General features: G+C 40.0%; 1 protein-coding gene across 1 annotated transcript in view; it reads left to right on the top strand.

Annotated features, from left to right (window-relative positions):
• The window catches only part of TRAK2 (trafficking kinesin protein 2), a 72,851-nt gene continuing 53,397 nt past the window's right edge, over window positions 1–19,454 (top strand). Inside the window, exon 1 of the mRNA XM_027564340.1 lies at window positions 1–249. The gene's annotated coding sequence lies outside the window, so the exon portion shown is untranslated. The remainder of the gene's footprint in view (window positions 250–19,454) is intronic.

The raw sequence follows: 19,454 nt of genomic DNA, 5'->3' as shown, positions 1-19,454 counted from the left end.
GCAGGCTGCTGGGAGAATGGGTCTCCTCCTCTCTTCCCCGATTGTGTGGGGGCTGTCATTGACCTGGCGTCGCTGCAAAACCGAAGTCGCTGAATGATGATGTTGTGAAGTTGCCCGCCCGTCCCTGCCACGCCCAGGTAGTTTTTGGCAGCGGCGGCCGCGCAGGCTGCTGCTCTCCAGCTGCCGCTTCGTTGGAGACTTTTCCCTGAGGGAGCTTGGGCGTTGGACAGAGGACGCCAGGTCATTCCTGTGAGTAACCTTTCCGTTTACGACCCGAACTTGCCCTTGCCATCTTCCCTTGAAGGCGGAGGAGCTTCCCCGCCCCGCGCTTCTCCGGGTTCTCGGAGGTCACGCGCGGACTCCGGAATTGGGGTACCAGAGGACTGGGTCCTCCCCTTGTCTCAGCCCCGCGATGGGAAGCGGGTGGTTTCCCAAGTGTAAGTGCTAAGTGATGGGCATTAGGCTCTGGCCTCGGGGTTCACACCAGCTGCACCTTTCAGGATTGGCAGCATCCCGTCCTATGCCGGACAGCACCCACCTGGTGCCCCATCGTTGAGCGATGAGCCGCTTTAGTGTCTGGATGTTAAATCTCAAGCCTTGGTTGCCATCTGTGATGTGAGACGAGAGGGTGTGGAAAAGAGCTCTTTCTGTGTTGAGTTGGGCTTTTCTTGCGATTGATTTTGAGCCAGACACCGCACGTCTTTTAAAAGAAAGACGCTTGCCTTCAGTTTGAAGCGTATAATGGATATTAACCGACGTCCTTTTAGTACCAGAGTAAAGGTAGTCTCCTAAACACTTAAAAGATTTCTAGGTTATTATAATTGTCGTGAACTCAGTTACTTGCCCAAGGACCTTTTACTGAAGCCTGCAGTTTCTGCGTCGAAAACTAACTTTTCACTGGAAATTCATCAAGCGATAATGGACTATAGGGTAAAAAAGGAAATGAATTCTTCCAGTTTTGTTTTATCTATTTCAGTGATTTTTTTCCCCTGGCCTTCTAATCTTTGCTATAGAATTGGAAGTCTGAGCTACAGTGATCTCCAGATAGCATGTTACTGCTGGTGTGGTGATACTTGGGAAGAAATTGTGAAAGACACTGGTGAGGAGAATGGGCAGGGATGAAGACACTTGTTTATCTCGGCCGTTATCCCAGCTTTCTGTTGTTTTATCTTCTAATCAGGCAGGTTTCTTTTTTTGTTGACTTCTGTCTATGTGACGGAGAAGGCAATGGCACCCCACTAAAGTACTCTTGCCTGAAAAATCCCATGGATGGAGGAGCCTGGTAGGCTGCAGTCCATGGGGTCGCTAAGAGTCGGACACGACTGAGCGACTTCACTTTCACTTTTCACTTTCATGCATTGGAGAAGGACATGGCAATCCACTCCAGTGTTCTTGCCTGGAGAATCCCAGGGACAGGGAAGCCTGGTGGCTTGCCATCTATGGGGTTGCACAGAGTCGGACACAACTGAAGCGACTTAGCAGCAGCAGCAGCAGTCTGTGTGAAGGGGAGACCTGTTGACAGCTCTTGGGGAAGATTCCAGGGTGTTTCCGGAACTTGGAAGTCCCACCTACCTTCTTCACCTCACCCAGCTGACCAGAGGAGCCTCTTCCATCCCACACCCCCTACCCCCTGACTTGAGGCTCTGCAGTTTGGGGAGAGTTTTTCCTGATGAGACTATGTCCTTGCAGACTTTCTGTTTGATGTTCCCTCCTCTCCCTGAAAGTCTGGATTTCTTGCTGCAGAGTGAGCAGGATGATCGGGTCTCAATTTCTGGAGGAGATGTGGAGGCGGGGGCTCTAGCTGGAAGGCTGCCTGGGTGGCTGGGGAAAGCACTGGCCAGCTTTCTGTTTTTAAAATTAAGTCATTTTCAGTAAGCCTCAGACACTCAGCAAATACATACTACGTGAAAGATGGTTTTAAGATATTTTACAGGTGTTTATTCATATGATTACAGGTGTGAGAAAGACAAACATTTGATTACTCTCAATCAGCCAGGCATATCAGTTATAAGCTCTCCATACATTTGATCGATTAATCACTATTGGGCCTTCCCTGGTGGCTCAGATGGTAAAGAATCTGCCTGCAATGCAGGAGACCTGGGTTTGATTCCTGGATCAGGAAGAATTCCCCTGGAGAAGGGAATGGATACTCACTCCAGTATTCTTGCCTGGAGAGTTCCATGAACAGAGGAGCCTGGCAGGTTACAGTCCATGGGGTCACTGTGTGGCTAGGTACCTCCCAGTCAGCCAGGCATCTCAGTTATGAGCTCTATGTGCATTTGATCAGTTAATCACTATAATAACCCCCTTGCATAATCTAAGGCTCTAAAACTGTGCTTATGTAACAAGTGGAGATTCATACCTAGATCTGCCTTACTTCAAAGTTATAGGTCAGATAACTTTTACCTATTGCTGACCTTAAAGGTTGGATGATTAAAAAGCATTTTCCAGCATTATTTTCTAATACTAGTTCCTACTACATACCTTGAATATCTAGAATAAGAGATGGACCCCGCTTTAGTACTTGTGAACCAGGTGTTCTCTCTGCTTGCAATGCCTGTCCTTCACAGAGCTTTTCATTAAGACCCTAAGAGCCCATTACAAATCCACCTGTTTACTTAGGTAAGCCATGATGGGATTGGCCTTTCTAGTTCAAAGGTTTAGTGGTTCTGAAATTGAAAATTTGAGCCAAGAAGTAGTATTCTCTACTACAAATGATTAACATCCATAGTCACAGAGAGTAGAAAAACTTGATAAGATTTTTACTTCAATACTCAGGATGTTTAAACACCAAAATAAGGAATGAGACACATGAAAATTTATTATTTAATGTTTATTTTGATCTTTACTTATATTATCCATAACAGTTTTTGAACCTCTTTAGTTACTATCCTATGTGGTTGGTAAGAAGTCTGAGGCATTTAAGTAATATTCACATTTAAAATAACTTTATAATTGAAGGAAGTAAATTACTCATGATATCCAGCCATTTTTGTTTAGATCTTAAGTGATCATATAATAGTAAACATCCCCACATTAGCAGTGAGAAATGTTTATTTAGATAAGCAACTGAAGCAGAGGGGAAGTTAACATACCCAAGGTCATTCAGCTACTAAGTGGGGAAATTGGGTCTCAAACCCAGGCAATCCCAGAATCTGTACTCTGATGTTTAGCGAGCATCTACTATGTACCACCAGCTTCCCTGGTGGCTCAGATGGTAAAGCATTCTGCCTACAATGCAGGAGACCCAGGTTCAATCCCTGGGTTGGGAAGATCTCCTGGAGAAGGAGATGGCATCCCAGTCGGGTGTTCTTGTCTGGAAAATCCCATGGACAGAAGAGCCTGGTAGGCTACAGTCCACGGGGTCGCAAAGAGTTGGACATGACTGAGCAACTTCACTCACTCACTATCTACCAACCCTAAAAAATGGATGCTTATATTATAATTAAGTCATTTATCTTTATAAGTACCTTATGTAGAATTGAAGATCAACATTTAATGACTTGTTTAAAATCATGCTGCTGCTGCTGCTAAGTTGCTTCAGTTGTGTCCGACTCTGTGTGACCCCATAGATGGCAGCCTACCAGTCTCCCCCGTCCCTGGGATTTTCCAGGCAAGAACACTGGAGTGGGTTGCCATTGCCTTCTCCAGTTTAAAATCATAGGTGCATATTAGAACCAGGATTTGAACTCATGCTTGCCTTTATTCAAAGCTCATATTCTTTCTTCTGTGTTCCCTAAATAATCAAATCTTTAATAAATCTCTTCAATGGGATAGATACTGTGCTAAGTGCTAGAGATTTATTCTCTGCTCTTAAGGAATACAATCTGAAGAAGGAAAGAGACAATTGGGATAGTGTGTTTATGAGTGAGCAGCACACAGAAGTACTGTGGGAACACAGAGACAGGGCAATGAAATCTGCCTGGATAGGAAGACTTGGGCCAATCTTGGAAAAACAAATAGGAATTAGCCTGACCAAAGAAAAGAAGGCCTTATTGTGGGCTCAGTTGTGTTTCTCCAAAATTTGTAAATTGAAGCCCTAGACCCCATAACCTCAGAATATGACTATATTTAGAGATAGGGCCTTTGAAGAGGTAACTAAGTTAAAATGAGACCTTTAGGGTATAATTCATTCTGACTGGTATCTTTATAAAAGAGGAACTTTGGACACAAAAGAGACATTGAGAACATGTGCACATAGAAAAAAGACCATGTGAGGATACTTCGAGAAGGCAGCCATATGTAAGCCTCGGGAGAAGCCAGTCTTGCTGGTACTTTGATCTTGGACTTCTAGCCTCCAGAACTGTGAGCAAATAAACTTCTGTTGTTTAAGCTACCTAGCCTGTGCTTGTGCTTAGTTGCTGAGTCGTGTCTGACTCTTTGTGACCCTGTGGACTATATAGCCCGCCAGGCCCTTCTGTCCATGGGATTTTTCAGGCAAGAATACTGGAGTGCGTTGCTATTTCCTCCACCAAGGAATCTGGCTGATGCAGGGGTCAAACCCACATCTCCTGCTTTGCAGGTGGATTCTTTATCCATCGGTATTTTGTTATGGTGGTCCTAGCAAACGAATGGAGAGATGTTCTAGCAGAGGAATGACATACAAAAAGTCTTTGAGGTGTGGCCAGGTGATTAGGTTTCATGGTAAAAAGTGTTGAGAGATGATTCTGAAGACGAGGCAGGGGCCATTTTGGATAATGTGTATGAGACTCTAAGGATTTTAAACTTTATCCTAAGGGAGGTAGAATGGAGGGGATTTGCAGCAGTGGGAAAACATTAGGTCTGCATTTTAGAAAGATACTCTGTGAGCATGGAAGGATAAAGAGGGTAAGACTGGAGGCAAGAAGATCAATTGGGTGTCTTATTGTCACAGGAAGCTGAACTAAATATTTTCTCAGAATGTTGAAACGTCAAACTAAATTGTTTGACATAACAAGACCGTTGTTAATATAAGGAAGATTTAAAAGGGCACAGCTAACCCTTAGGGCCGGAGAAGGCAATGGCACCCCACTCCAGTACTCTCGCCTGGAAAATCCCATGGCTGGAGTCCATGGGGTCGCTAAGAGTCGGACACGACTGAGCGACTTCACTTTCACTTTTCATTTTCATGCATTGGAGAAGGAAATGGCAACCCACTCCAGTGTTCTTGCCTGGAGAATCCCAGGGACAGGGGGGCCTGGTGGGCTGCCGCCTATGGGGTCTCACAGAGTTGGACACGACTGACGCGACTTAGCAGCAGCAACCCTTAGGGCATACATAGATTTAAGAAGAATCTGTATATACCTATTTTGTACCTAAAGACTGGCTTTGCTTTTGACATTTTGCTTTCTGTAAATAAAGCTTCACTCACCTATCACAGAATATTTAGTATTTTTCCACTGTATTTAATAGACAGTTTTATAGTACTTATTCTATTCTAAGCCAACTCCTCTGACAGCTTTATGAAATATCTACTCTTGCTGTGGTGGTTTAGTCGCTAAGTCGTGTCCGACCCTTGCAACCCTACAGACTGTAGCCCACCAGACTTCTTGTCCTTGGGATTTCCCAGGCAAGAATGCTGGAGTGGGTTGGCATTTCTTTCTCCAGGATCTACTTTTATTGTCTCTACATTATGCATAAAGATATTGAAGCACAGAGAGACTAAGTAACTTGCCCATGGTCGCATAGCTAATAAATGGCAGCATTAAGATTCAAACTCAAACAGGCTGTCTTCAGAGTCTGTGCTTTTAGCTGTATATAATTGCCATATATTATTTATCAAGATCTTTACTGTTGCCATGTATCATTTATTAAGATCTTCAATTACGTATGAAAGGAGGAGGAAATAAATTGGGTGTGTCTGCCATGGAGATTACAGTTTGTCAGAAGAAATAAGGAACAAGTGTAAGCTTTTTGAAAAGAGTGTTTTAGAGGAAAATGAAGAGTATTGGGAGGCAATGCTTGCTCTGAGTTGGGGCTTCTGGGAGAGCTAGATAGGAAAAGTAGCATTGACCTCGGATGTGAATAATGTCTAGACTTTGGATACATAGAATGGGGAGAGGATGTTAAAGAAGACATAGCATGAACAAAGTCATTGGTTTGGGAATTTCCTGGTGTGTCTAGGGAACTAGTAAATATAGTCCTTTGTTTTGGCTGGAATATATTATGTGGTTGGAAAAGCCAGTCTGGGGGATGGGAGGCAGAAAACAGCAAATGTCTGAGAAAGAGAACTCTAGGGAGTGAGGGGCAAGGAAAATTGTATAGGTTTTTAAACCAAATGATTGAGGTGTATATTAGAAGTAATAATCTTTTAGGAGAGGATAAAGTTCATCTAATCTCTACTTAACAGTTAAGTCTTATTTTACCATTTCACAAATTGCACACATCCTTCTTACTGCTTCTGTATACATAGTTTATGCCTTTATTACAATAATTCAGGCATAATAATAAAATTTCTTAAATGTTCTGTCTCTAATCTCTCCATTCCTGAAATTTATCCTGTATTCTGACTCCAAATTTATTTTTCAAATGTCATTTTCCACTTAGAAACTTGTTCCCCCTCCTACATTGTTGGTGGGAATGTAAATTGGTGCAATCACTGTGGACAGCAGTATGGAAATCCCACAGAAAACTAAAAATAGAATTACCATATGATCCAGCAATCTCACTTCTGGGCATACATCTGGACAAAGTTATAATTCAAAAAGATACAAGCACCCCTGTGTTCATAGCAGCACTATTCACAATAGCCAAGGCGTGGAAACAACCATGTCCATTGACAGGTGAATGGGTAAAGAAGATATGATGTATACATGCAGTGGAATACTACTCAGCCATAAAAAATAATGAAATAATACTATTTGCAGCAACATGATGAAACTAGAGATTGTCCTATTAAGTCAGAAAGACAAGTACCATATGATATCACTTATATCTGGATTCAACACAAATGAAACTATCTATGAAACAGAAATAGAATCAAGGACATAGAGAATAGACTGGTAGTTGCCAAGGCGGAGGGAGGTGGGAAGGGGTTGGATTAGGAGTTTGGAATTAACAGATGCAAACTGATATATATATAAAATGGATAAACAGCAAGGGTCCTACTGTATAGAATAGGGAATTATATTCAGTATCCTGTGATAAACCATAGCAGAAAAGAATATGAAAAAGAATATACATATATGTATGATTGAGTCACTTTGCTGTATAGCAGTAATTAACATTGTAATTCAACTGTACTTCAATAAAAAATAAGTTTAAAAAAAAAGAGTTAGAACACAAATGTGACCAACTGACCAAACAATATTGTTTCATAGTAGGAAAAAAAAAAGTTTTAATAGAAAAAAAGAAAAAAGAAAGAAACTTGTTCCCTGAGGGATCAAGTTCACCCTTCCTAATCTGAACTAGTCTAATTTAAAACTCCAAGTACCTTCTTCATAATCATTCCCACTTCAGTTGGTCTTCACACTGCTGCCAAATTGGCTCTGTCTGCTGTTTGCAATGGCACCCCACTCCAGTACTCTTGCCTGGAAAATCCCATGGGTGGAGGAGCCTGGTAGGCTGCAGTCCATGGGGTCTCGAAGAGTCAGACATGACTGAGCGACTTCACTTTCACTTTTCACTTTCATGCATTGGAGAAGGAAATGGCAACCCACTCCAGTGTTCTTGCCTGGAGAATCCCAGGGACAGAGGAGCCTGGTGGGCTGCCGTCTATGGGGTCGCACAGAGTCAGACACGACTGCCGTGACTTAGCATGCATGCTGTTTGCTTTGGGGCCTCTTTTTCTTTAACCTTTGCCTACCAGACACTGCCATTCTTGGTACTGAAATCTTTCCATCCTTGAGGAATCCTGTGTTCCTTGAGTAGCACTGTACTAAATGTTACTCCTGTGTGAAGCCAGGCCACTTCAGCTAGAAAAGAACTCACCCCACTCACTATCTACACAGCAGCTCTGTTCCAATACTCATTAAATACTTATTTCTTATCTAGTGGTGTTATCTTATATTCTCAGATTTCTTAGATCATCAAATCTTAGATCTAATCTAGATCATGGAGCTCATTAGAACTCTTCATTAGAGTTCTTAGATCTTTATCTTCCCTTTAAGAGGGAAGATATTACTTTTTATCTCTTTTCAGTACTTGTAGTTTAATTCAAGAAGCATTTATTGAAAGCAGCTTGTTGACCAGTTGTTAATAGTGATCATTTTATTAAAATTTCTTTTATAACTGTCTTCTTAATATGTAATGTTCTGACTTTATTGTTGCTTTATTACTGACTCACATAACCTTGGGGACATTCTGATTAATTACACTCTGTATTATGGCTTATTCATGCTGGAAAATGAGCATACAAAGTCTACCCGTAGTATAGAAGTGGAACTAATTCATGCTGTAAAGATCACTGAGGTCTTTGAAGCTTATCCATATATCTCTGTCAGCTTGCCAAACTGCGAGTTCTTTTTCTTTAGAAAGCTTTCTGACAAGTCATGAAGAATGAAGGAATAGTTCAAATAAAATAGAGTCTAATTTAAGAGTGTTACACTATGTTGTATAACAATGAAGTTGATAGTTACACATGTTAGTGGTGAAAGAATTCACCCACCAGGTTCAGTTAATAGTTCATTTCAACAACAAATACTTATTGAGTTGCTTGAGCTCCTGCTATTATATATCCATTCTGGTCAGCAAGTGAGAGGAAAGGGAGAAGATAGCACCTTTCTCCTTCCTGTTTGGAAGAGGACTTCCAGAATGTAAATTGGAATACATGTTGTGAAAGAAACATTAAATGCAAAGTTAGAAAATAAAGGTGGTAGGGGAGTCTACTTCAGATCAGGTGAACTGGTAAAAGCAGTTAACATACAAGAGGGAAGAGTATTCTGGGTACGGTGAACAGTTGCAAAGGCACAAGATAGGAGACAGTGTGATGAGGAAGTGGAAGGAAATGACAGAAGGCCTGTGGCTGAGTATGAGCGAGGAGGAGAGTGGTGCAAGATGAGGGAAGAGTAGTAGTCAGGGGCCAGGTGGGGCTGGACCTTGGCGATCTGAAGTGTGAATTTTATTCTGTATATTATGGACATCCTTGAATTTTTTTTAAAGGAGTTTAATTTTTAAAGCTTTATTCTTTTGGAGAATACAGAGGAGATTAAGAATAGAGTCTGTTAGGTTTTTCATATTCTAAGAGATGATGATGGCTTGAATTAGGATGGTGGAAGAGAGGATGAAGAGAAGTGGGTGCAGTTGTATTATACTACACAGGGATTGATAATGGATTGAATGCAGCAAGGTGAGAGAAAGGAGGTATCTTTGGTTCCGTGGGTCAGTTCATGGATCATGATCAGCTGTGAGAAATGTGAGTGGCGCTCAGGAAGAAGTCTGGTCTGTTTGGGAGTTATTAACATGAAAGAGGTGGTTTAATCTGTGGTGTTGAATGGTTTGTACAAAGATACATGAAAAAAAAAAATGAGAAAATGGTCAAAACTGGAACTCTGGGGAATACCAACATTTAAGGATCAAAAGGAGGAAGCTGGGTGATCCAGTGGAGGCATTTGAGAAAGAGCATTCATTGTAAAATCATAGGCTCCATGAGAGCCACAGGAGGAAAGTTCAAGGAGGGAGTGGTCAGTAATAGTGAATCAGAAGTAACCCAAGATAACACCTAAGAAGGTAGATTAGATTGGTTAGCAGAGATGATTGGCAACTGAAGTCACTAGGGCTTCGCTGGTGGCTCAGATGGTAAAGCGTCTGCCTGCAATGTGGTAGACCTGGGTTTGATTCCTGGGTCAGGAAGATCCCCTGGAGAAAGAAATGGCAATCCACTCCAGCACTCTTGCCTGGAAAATCCCATGGACGGAGGAGCCTGATAGGCTACAGTCCATGGGGTCGCAAAGAGTCGGACACGACTGAGAGACTTCACTTCACTATTGGCAACTGAAGGGAAACTGGTTTCAGGAAAGATCAGACTATAGTGGGGTTGAGGTAACAGTGAGAGATGAGGGGAAGAACATGAGAGTGAATGCTCTGTGAAGAAACTTGGCTGAGGACAGAGGGCAGCAGCTAGAAGGGACCTCAGAGTCTTGGGGAAGGGAGATTTTCAAATTTTTATTTTATCTGTTTTTAATAAAATGGAAGACTTGGGACATGATAATAGGCCATGGAAGAAGGTGAAGCTAATGGAGTATACAGATAACCAGCAGAGCAGTTTAGGCAGGAGTAGAGACTTGTACATTTCATTATTTTTTAACGGGTTGAAATGAAGGAAATGATGAAAAATAAGTTTCTTTCCCCCTTTTGTCTTTCAGCCATGCAGTTCCTCTTCTTAGAGGTTTGCTAATTTGCACTGCCATCAACAAGTGTGTAGATTTATGATTGGCATTGTGCTTGTACTAAATTCTCAGAGTTTGGAGAGACAGCTACTATAGGTTATGTGGGTTTATTGGTGGGAGGAATGAGAGAGAGATGGAGCATAGATAGGGGTTTAGAGAAGACTGAGAAGATATGATATGGAATTGTTATTTAACAGGATAACAGAGGGCATATTTATGGTGTGATGCCTGTAGCTGAAGAACCTGCAACAGCCTCTCCCCACAAGGTTCTGTGATCTTTTCAGAACTTAACTTCTTTACAATTAAAATGTATGTCAGCTTCGAAAATGGATTTCTCAAAAACCCATCACTTGTGGAAAGTAAGTCCGTGTTTGGGTTCTGAGTGCCAAAACGCTGCCTGCAGCTCTTAATTGCTTTCAGTCACAGTCTTCCATTCCACGCCGCACCGTGTTGTGTGGTGCTTTGGGGTTATTCAGCCAGTGATATAAATCAAAACAAAGGGAAGCTTGTTGGCTAAGAAAGAACAGTCTCTGTCTGAAGGAAAGGAAGAGACTGGAAACCAACTACAGTGTCTCTGAGATGGCACTACTTACTGTTCCTAAAGCACATAATTTAACAACCTAAAAAAAAAAAATTTCCTTTCAACCATTCTCCTCTTTTTAGCTAGTACTAGGCTAAAGCACTGAGTGTGACTTTGTTTTATTTTTAGTCACAAAATTGAAAGATTACAAATGAGACTTATATTAGTAGCTAAGTTTTTAAAGAAGATGGTCATTTCTTATTTGATACAGAACTCATTTTAAATGCGTTCATAAACAGCTGCAAATGCTATTTGTGGAAAACATGATAAAACTAAGCAATGAGTCAAAGGTTCAGGTTTAGCTTTCTGACAAAACTGACAACTCATTCTTTTTAGTTATTACAAGGAAAGTGGGTACTGTGTTATTGCTATGAAGATGATAAATCATCCGTTTACCAGCAAACTCTTATACAGAGTTTTTCATAAAGCAAATATAGTGTTTTCTTTCAAATATTGAATCTTAGCTTGATTTTGCTTTCCCGAGCAATTCATTTAGTTGATGTTGGATTGAAATGTACCAATAATCAATTTCATTCATTCAATTACATCTTTAATTCAGTGTGTTGACATTTTTAATCATTAAATTATAGTTGGGCATGTACTGCAAGTCTACTGTGTGTCAGTTTGGTTTGGGGCATACAAAAGTAAAATACCTTCATTCAAGGAGCTTGTAGTATAGTCAGGAAAGAATTGAGCATGTAGTCTGCTGGGGGTATCCAAGTGGGGCAGTCAGTAAATACTGATTAAGGAGCAAAATCACAATACAGATTTTATAAGATTTCCTGAACCATTTTCTCCTTGTTTACACTGTATGTCTCTAGAGTGATTCATAGTAAACTTCTCACAAAAGAGACGGACCTATGCTTTTCAGAGGAGACAGTAAAGATTAAAGACAGAACGTATTCATAGCCAGCCTAGAGAAAAGAACACCAGGTTGAAAAAAGCACTTGGCAACAGTGTCAAAGGAAGAGAAGCCAGCCAGCTAAATCCCTAGTGCTAGAGGGGTGAAAAAAGAGGTGCTTAAAGAGTGAGCCAAGGGTCAAAAAACAGGTCCTAGGGTTCAGTCTCAAGCAGAACTTTCTGGGTTCTCTGATAACCTGGTTATCTGGTTTCTCAGCCAACAGCAGGTTAGAAAGGGAGAGGCACACTGGCAGCAAAGGTTGATAGCCTCCCAGTGAGGGAGAAAAGAAAATTAAAAGTGGACTTCATAGCTCAAAAAAATTAGCCACTTGAGACCATTTAGCATAGGGAGAAAGAAGTCTTTAAAAGCTCATAATCCTGGAGCATATCACCATGTGTGTGCGTGCTAAGTCGCTTCAGTCATATCCAACTCTTTGTGACCCTATGGGCTGTAGCCCGCTGGGCTCCTCTGTCCATGGGATTCTCCAGGCAAGATATTGGAGAAGGTTGACATGCCGTCCTCCAGAGGATCGTCCCAACCCAGGAATCAAACCCGCATCTCTCATATCTCCTGCATTGGCAAGCGGGTTCTTTGCCACCACTGTCACTTGGGAAGCCCACATATCACCACAGTCACCATAAATTGCTGGTCATAGTTATGCCCCTGCATCATCAAATTCTTTTTATTCTGTTCTAATCTAAAGACTTTTCTCCCTGCCCATTGCAGTTTGTTGGACCTTTCTTATTACTATGTATTAACTTTAGGGGGAAAACATCTTACTATCAATATTTCTAAGAGAAGAAAATGAGGGTGGTGTGGGAGAGTTCGATACAAGGTTCCCCTGATATCAGAAAGTAGAGCACTCGTGTGAAACCTTTTAGAAAGCTGGAGTAAAGTGAAGCAGTTACCTTAGGACACATCTTACTCACAGATGCACAGAATAAGTCAGGATGAAGCACAGATGGTCACAAACACAGTTCAAAGCCATAGTGGATGATGAGATGCTGAATGTAGATCCCTGGGAAGGAGCTGGACGGTGCCTCGCTCACTGCCTGGGATGCCCACTGCCTCTGTAACGATTCTCAGGAAAACAAATGCCTTTTTTCATAAAAGCAAAATCCTCTTTGATTTTTTTTTTTTGTTTGTGAATACAGGTACTTATGTAGGTCCTTCATAAAAGCAAAGTGATGTAAAGTCAACTTTCAAGAAGCAGAGGATACAGATATTAAAGGTTTTGTGGTTTTTTTGCCATACTGCTGTCAAACCCATCTCTAGGGGATGTTTTCACCTTCAGTGTGACTGATGGGTTTAACTGATAAAGCCCTACGTATATGCTCACATTTCTTACAGAAACCCAGGAGAGGCCTATGCAGAGCTTTGTAAATCGGGCTAAGGAAGCCTTCAGTTTTCAAATGGTCTCAGTCTTCTATTTCTCATGTGGCTCCATTTTCTCCCTACTGCAGATTGCAAGGATGTGGAGAAGGCAATGGCAACCCACTCCAGTACTCTTGCCTGGAAAATCCCATGGACAGAGAAGCCTGGTAGGCTGCAGTTCATGGTGTCACGAAAAGTCAGACATGACTGAGTGACTTCACTTTCACTTTTCACTTTCATGCATTGGAGAAGGAAGTGGCAATCCCCTCCAGTGTTCTTGCCTGGAGAATCCCGGGGACATCGGAGCCTGGTGGGCTGCTGTCTCTGGGGTTGCACAGGGTCGGACACTACTGAAGCGACTTAGCAGCAGCAGCAGCAACTTGACTACAGATTGATTCATTCATTTAATAGATGTTTATTGAATGCCTGCCATTTGCAAGATATTAAGATAGAGGTGTACTTAATTTTTTGGAATAAGGATTTCTTTTGATCTATAGTCCATGTACTATCTTTAGCAGCTCAGAATAAGAAACAGAAGTATTCCCAATTTATGGTAATATGTTACCATATGGTAATATGGTAATATGTGTTCTTTTCTTGATTGTAGACTCGCCCATTTAAAGGCAAAATCAGTCTCATATTTGGAGTTGTCTTGTTAAAAAAATCATGATAGACTTGGAAACAAAGGTCATTTTGCTTCATTGTAAATACACTCAACTTTGGGATCGGATGACTCATTTCTAAAAGCAAATGTAAACCAACACTGTGGTGAATTTATGATGTTGATTATAAGTTGATATTTAGAAGTCCAGTTTAAAGCTAAGAAATGCCAATTTGGACTGAAAATAGGGCCTTCAGGACCAGTTACTGTATAATTAGAAGTTAAGTCCTTGAAGCAGATGCAATTTCCGAGGAGATAAAGGAGAGGAGGGTTTTTTTCATGATAAAATCCTGAGGCACTTGGAATATTAGCTATTAAAGATAGATAGAGGAAGAGAATACCTGAATTTCCTCAGCCATCTAGTTACTGTATGCATCAAACTCAGAATCTAATGGTCTATCTGTGTTGCAGATAGCCAATAGTCAGTTCAGTTCAGTTCAGTTCAGTCGCTCAGTCGTGTCTGACTCTTCACGACCCCATGAATCGCAGCACGCCAGGCCTCCCTGTCTATCACCAACTCCCAGAGTTCACTCAGACTCACGCCAATAGTCAACTCCCCCCAAAAAAGTACTTGTTCTTATTTGATTCCTGAATTTCACAGCAAATCAAAATCACCCACCACATGTCAGTTCACCCTCAAAAGGTAATCTTATCTCAAAGTCCTGGAGTTGACCATAACAACTGATTTAGAAAATAATGAGTGTTATGTCTAAACTCATTATGTTTTGTTATGTCATTATATATTATGTTATGTCCATAATATAATTTGAATGTCTCTTGTGCAGTAGAATTATATTATTGAAATGGTTACTTGTCTTAGATATGCAGAATTCTAGAATTATATATGTTTGTAAATATGTTTATGATACATATTCTACCCTGACCATCACTCACCCCTATTTTAAGTTATACCGTATTCCTGGTTAAGTAAGCTTGCGTGTCCTGGTGCCATTGATTACTTCATTGATCTGAAGAGCTGTCTTGCCTAGGGTTTTTCTTGTGTCAGCTTTTGAAAACTTTTTACTTCAAAAGGCTTTAAGTAGTTAAGTTTAAAATAACTGAAGGATTTAGGATCATCTTAAAGCCACCAAAAGCAAATTTATATCTTATTGTCAGAGGAGACAGAAATGAGGACACAAAAGAATCTTAAAAAGAGTGGATATGTATGTATATGTATAACTGATTCACTTTGCTGTACACCTGAAACTAACACAATATTGTAAATCAACTATACTCCAGTAAAAATCTTTAAAAAAGAAATGACATAGATTTTTTAACCTCTCCTTGAATTTCTGTGTTTAAAGTTTGAATTTACCTCATTGCTCTATGAAAGTCTGTTTCAAGGTGTCTTCTTGGCTGTTTGATTTGAAGATAAGTCTGGAAGAGCAGATTATACAGGAATATTCTTAAGTTGCCAGCATGATTATATCTATTCCGTTTATTTCTTAACCTTATATGAAATGTTTGTAGATTTTCAGGTGATGGTATCTTTGGATTTATTCTGCTACTTAAATTTTACCAGTCAATCTTGAAAGACAGTGCTTTCTGATTTGTTAGGGAAGGATTTATTTGGTTCTGCAAGTATCGTACATATTTTGGTCCCCACAGAATCTATTATATAAAATAAAATGCCTCTGCTTGAGGTATTTCCCCTCATTTTTGGTTAAGAGAACAGGAAAACCACAAGCTCTATCATGCCATTTACTCTGCATTATCCATCTTTGAAGACCTATAATTGTTTTTTTTATCATTTTTAGCCATTACTTTAGTCAAAAGGTCTTTCCTGGTGGCTCAAACGGTAAAGAGTCTGCCTGCAGTGCAGGAGACCTGGGTTTGATCCCTGGGTTGGAAAGATCCCCTGGAGAAGGGAATGGCTACCCAGTCAAGTATTCTTGCCTCTCCATGGACAGAGGAGCCTGGCGGACTACAGCCCATGGAGGCATAGAATCGGACAGAACTGAGCGACTAACGCTTTCACTTAGTCAAAAGGGCATAATTTTCTGTAAAAAAAAAAAAAAAAAAAAAGATTTAAAATATGGTAGCTCTAATGACTTTATTAATATCCTAGAATATAAATTCCTGACAGCAACTGCTCTTGTGAATGAATATTTTAATATATCTGTACCCAAATGTCATCTGAGTGTCCAGACAGACCCTTTAAGAACTAAGCAGTTGGCTCAAGAGCCTTCAGTTTTATGTTATGAAGAAGCCTAAACTTTCGCTAAGATTTCTGCAGATTCTAGTGTTCTGTGACCTCTGAGTTACTGCCATCTGGATGGGACTTCTTTCCCTTCCCTTCTCTCTCCCCTCCAGCGGAGGGAAAAGTATATAGTTGTTTCCCTGGGCTCATGCAGAGCCACTTTGCCTTCCTTTGTTGCTACAAGGCCTTACCTTCCACCGTAAGTGCATTTTGCATGTGTTTTCCCAAACAAAAAGCATTTCTTTCCTAAGAGGAGCTCTGCTGTTGTATATTAAAATGATGAAATGTGTGCCTTATTAGGTTTAATTTGATAATAATAATCCTTCCAGTAGCTTATTTTCTCCATTTATAAAACTTTACAAAATTTCAGTAATTCATATCAAACTTAGTCTCCACTGTTTACAGAAGTTATAAGAAAACCTATCTTGAAAAGACTTTTGCAGTGTTAGAATTGATTATGTAACCTTGTGTAGTTCTTTTGCCGGGTGGTTCAAAGATGGTGCGCTCTTAGATAGAGTTTCAGATAGAGGTTAAGTATCAAGTTGCTCTTTCTCTTAGAGAAGAAAATCACTAAATTTTGTGAATGTGAACAGTCTACCCTTTTGAGGTATGCATTTAGTAATTTTGAGCTATTCATTAGATGGTAAGTAGGTTTGTTTAACAAATATAAACTTATTATATGCCACTTTTAAACTCTTGTCATCTTTGAACTTTTAGCATTTTTCCCTTAAAAATTTTTTTTTACCAGATAACCAAACACCTGAAGATGTCAACATCAAGGCTTAATCTCACTTTGTATTTTTTAACTACTTTTTTAGTTGAAATCTAGTTATACTGCTTTAGAGCAGCTAGATAGTAATAGAAAAGTAACATGGCCTTTTAAGAAATTGTCAGGAACTGTGCCCCACATAGTTTACATCGCAGAGATTGCTAGTTCTGCATATACTCTCTCCAGCAAGTGTTTTCATGTCCAGGTACATGTTCAGACATTAAGGACTGAAGAGATGCAATAGTAATGATACGATAAGTAGTCTGTCTAAACAACAGTAGGATTTCATCGGTTTTTAAAATTTTTTCCCTTGTATCTCCATACCTTGCTCCAAATTCTCCCACTCTCTTCTCAACCAGGCAAGCATTTTGATGTTTATAATGCAGAAAACATTAATTTATGTGAATTGCATTGTGGCATCTCTCATTTTGCTTCCTGCTTTATTCACTCAGCACTGTATTTTTAGTGCTGTGTTACTCCATGGTGTGTATCCACATTTAACCTATTAGTCTCCAGGGAGCAGGCCCTTACCTTATTATCACAAATAGCAAGGCAAGAAACAATCTGACACCTGTCTTTTTATGTGCTAATATGAGAATCTGTTCAAGATAGATATACCCAGGAGCAGAACTGCTGGATTGAAGGGTATGTGTGTACTTAATTTGACAGCATAGTTTCTAGGGGTCTTCTGAATGGCTGTATTAGTCTGCATTCTCACCAAGGGCTTTTTATTTGGGTAAATTTTTATAGAATTAGAAGAGTTCCTCTAAGGCCAGTAATTAGTGACAAGAAAGGATTACCTTAGGTAAGAATAACGGTTAATAACTCCTGAATTATTGCTAGGTGGCACTCCCAGATAGATATAGAGAGATATAGAGCAATGAGATACGAACCATGCTTTCTTTAAAAGCATGTTCTTCTTGAGAGCCAGGGCTGCTGACCATGTGGAGAGGATCTGAGTCCTGTTTCTTTTAAGTCTGTGTGCCATGACCAGGTACCATGAAATGGCGTGATTTGTATTTTATAATTCTACCTCCTTATCTATTTAGCTTTTACATTTTGTTAAACACATAACTAATGCTTACTGTGTACCAAATACTACTGTATATGCTTTATAAATATTAACTCATTTAATCCACATAAAATAGGTCCTATTATTGCTCCTATTTTATAAATGAGAAAACTGAGGCACAGAAAGACTGTTTTAATATTACCAATTGGTGATTGTGGATAATTAATGAAAAGCCTATAAAAATAAATGGGGTATGTAATTTATTTCATAATCCATTATAAATATAAAGGTTTTATTTAACTTTTCTGACTTTAACTTTTGAACACCAGTGTGTGTAACTCATTGAAATGCCAAATGGAAAAAGGAAGCACATTTACTAACATGTTTAATATTATACTTCCAAAAATTAGAAAATAAAATCCAATGGTAATGATAATCTTTATTAGATGGCATAGTTATTCAAACCAGGGGGGTGGGGAAGGGGTTCGAGAGAGGGGACATACGTATGTTAATGGCTGATTCGCGCTGTTGTATGGCAGAAACCAACACAACATTGTAAAGCAGTTATCCTCCAATTAAAAATAAATTTTTTAAAAAAACTTGAAAAAAAAGATGCCAGCACACCTGGGTGTATGAATTTTCCAGATAGGTAAAACTTATTTAAACACCATAAAATATTATTTCTTAACATTTTCTTTTAAATCCTGCTTTCCTAACTTCTTGAAGAGTAGGCATGAGAGCATGATTTAACATTTTCCTCATGATTGGGATCATATTTTAATAATTGTCATTGTACTTTGATGAGGATGTAGGTGTCAAACATGAAACAGAAGGCTTCTAATAATGACTAGACCTGGCTTTCTTAAAAAAGTCCCTAATGTTTTTTTTCTTTTGGATTATTTGTCTAATTTTGTAAAAGGTACTATATGGAATATACAACCACAGTTGTATAATATGCCTGCTGTAAAATTAATCATTGACTCACAGATGGTTCCTTGCCTGGAAAATCTTCTTCAGTGTTGCTGTGGTGGTTTTCAGTCAGTTCAGTCGCTCAGTCATGTCTGACTCTTTGCAACCCCATGGACTGCAGCACGCCAAGCCTCCCTGTCCATCACCAACTCCCGGAGCTTGCTCCAACTCGTGTCCATCGAGTTGGTGATGCCATCCAACCATGGTGGTTTTAGCTCTTAGTGATTTGATGACCCTGATGAATCAGATACATATTAGCAGTCACCCATTCTCTTGCTATTTACTGTTTGTTGAGGAAGGATAGAGAAACAGTATCCCTTTCTACTGCCATAGTTCAGACTGGATTATTGAAACATAAATTCATTATCTTTGCAGACAGGACAGTAGACTAATTTTTTCTTCAAACCTTCTTCAATATTTGGCTTGAAACCAAATGTCACGCATAAGCGACATCTAAAATTACGTCTCTCCAATCACTTCTGGGCCTTTTGGCTAAGATCAAGTGGAAAACTACATCTCTAAATGTATAGGACAGAAAGTCCTGTCCTTGCATGGTAGATTTTCTTTCTTATAAATCCTCTGAAACACAAGCTTGTCTGCTTAAAACCTGTAACTTCTGAAAGTTTCTGGATAGGGGCAATGGATGCTACAGATCAAGTTCAGCTCCATGGATGCTACGGATCA

The sequence above is a fragment of the Bos indicus x Bos taurus genome, chromosome 2, assembly GCF_003369695.1.
Source record: "Bos indicus x Bos taurus breed Angus x Brahman F1 hybrid chromosome 2, Bos_hybrid_MaternalHap_v2.0, whole genome shotgun sequence".
In the NCBI taxonomy this organism is placed as follows: domain Eukaryota; kingdom Metazoa; phylum Chordata; class Mammalia; order Artiodactyla; family Bovidae; genus Bos; species Bos indicus x Bos taurus.
Note: the sequence above shows the minus strand (reverse complement) of the source record. Positions and strands in the feature narration are given on the sequence as shown.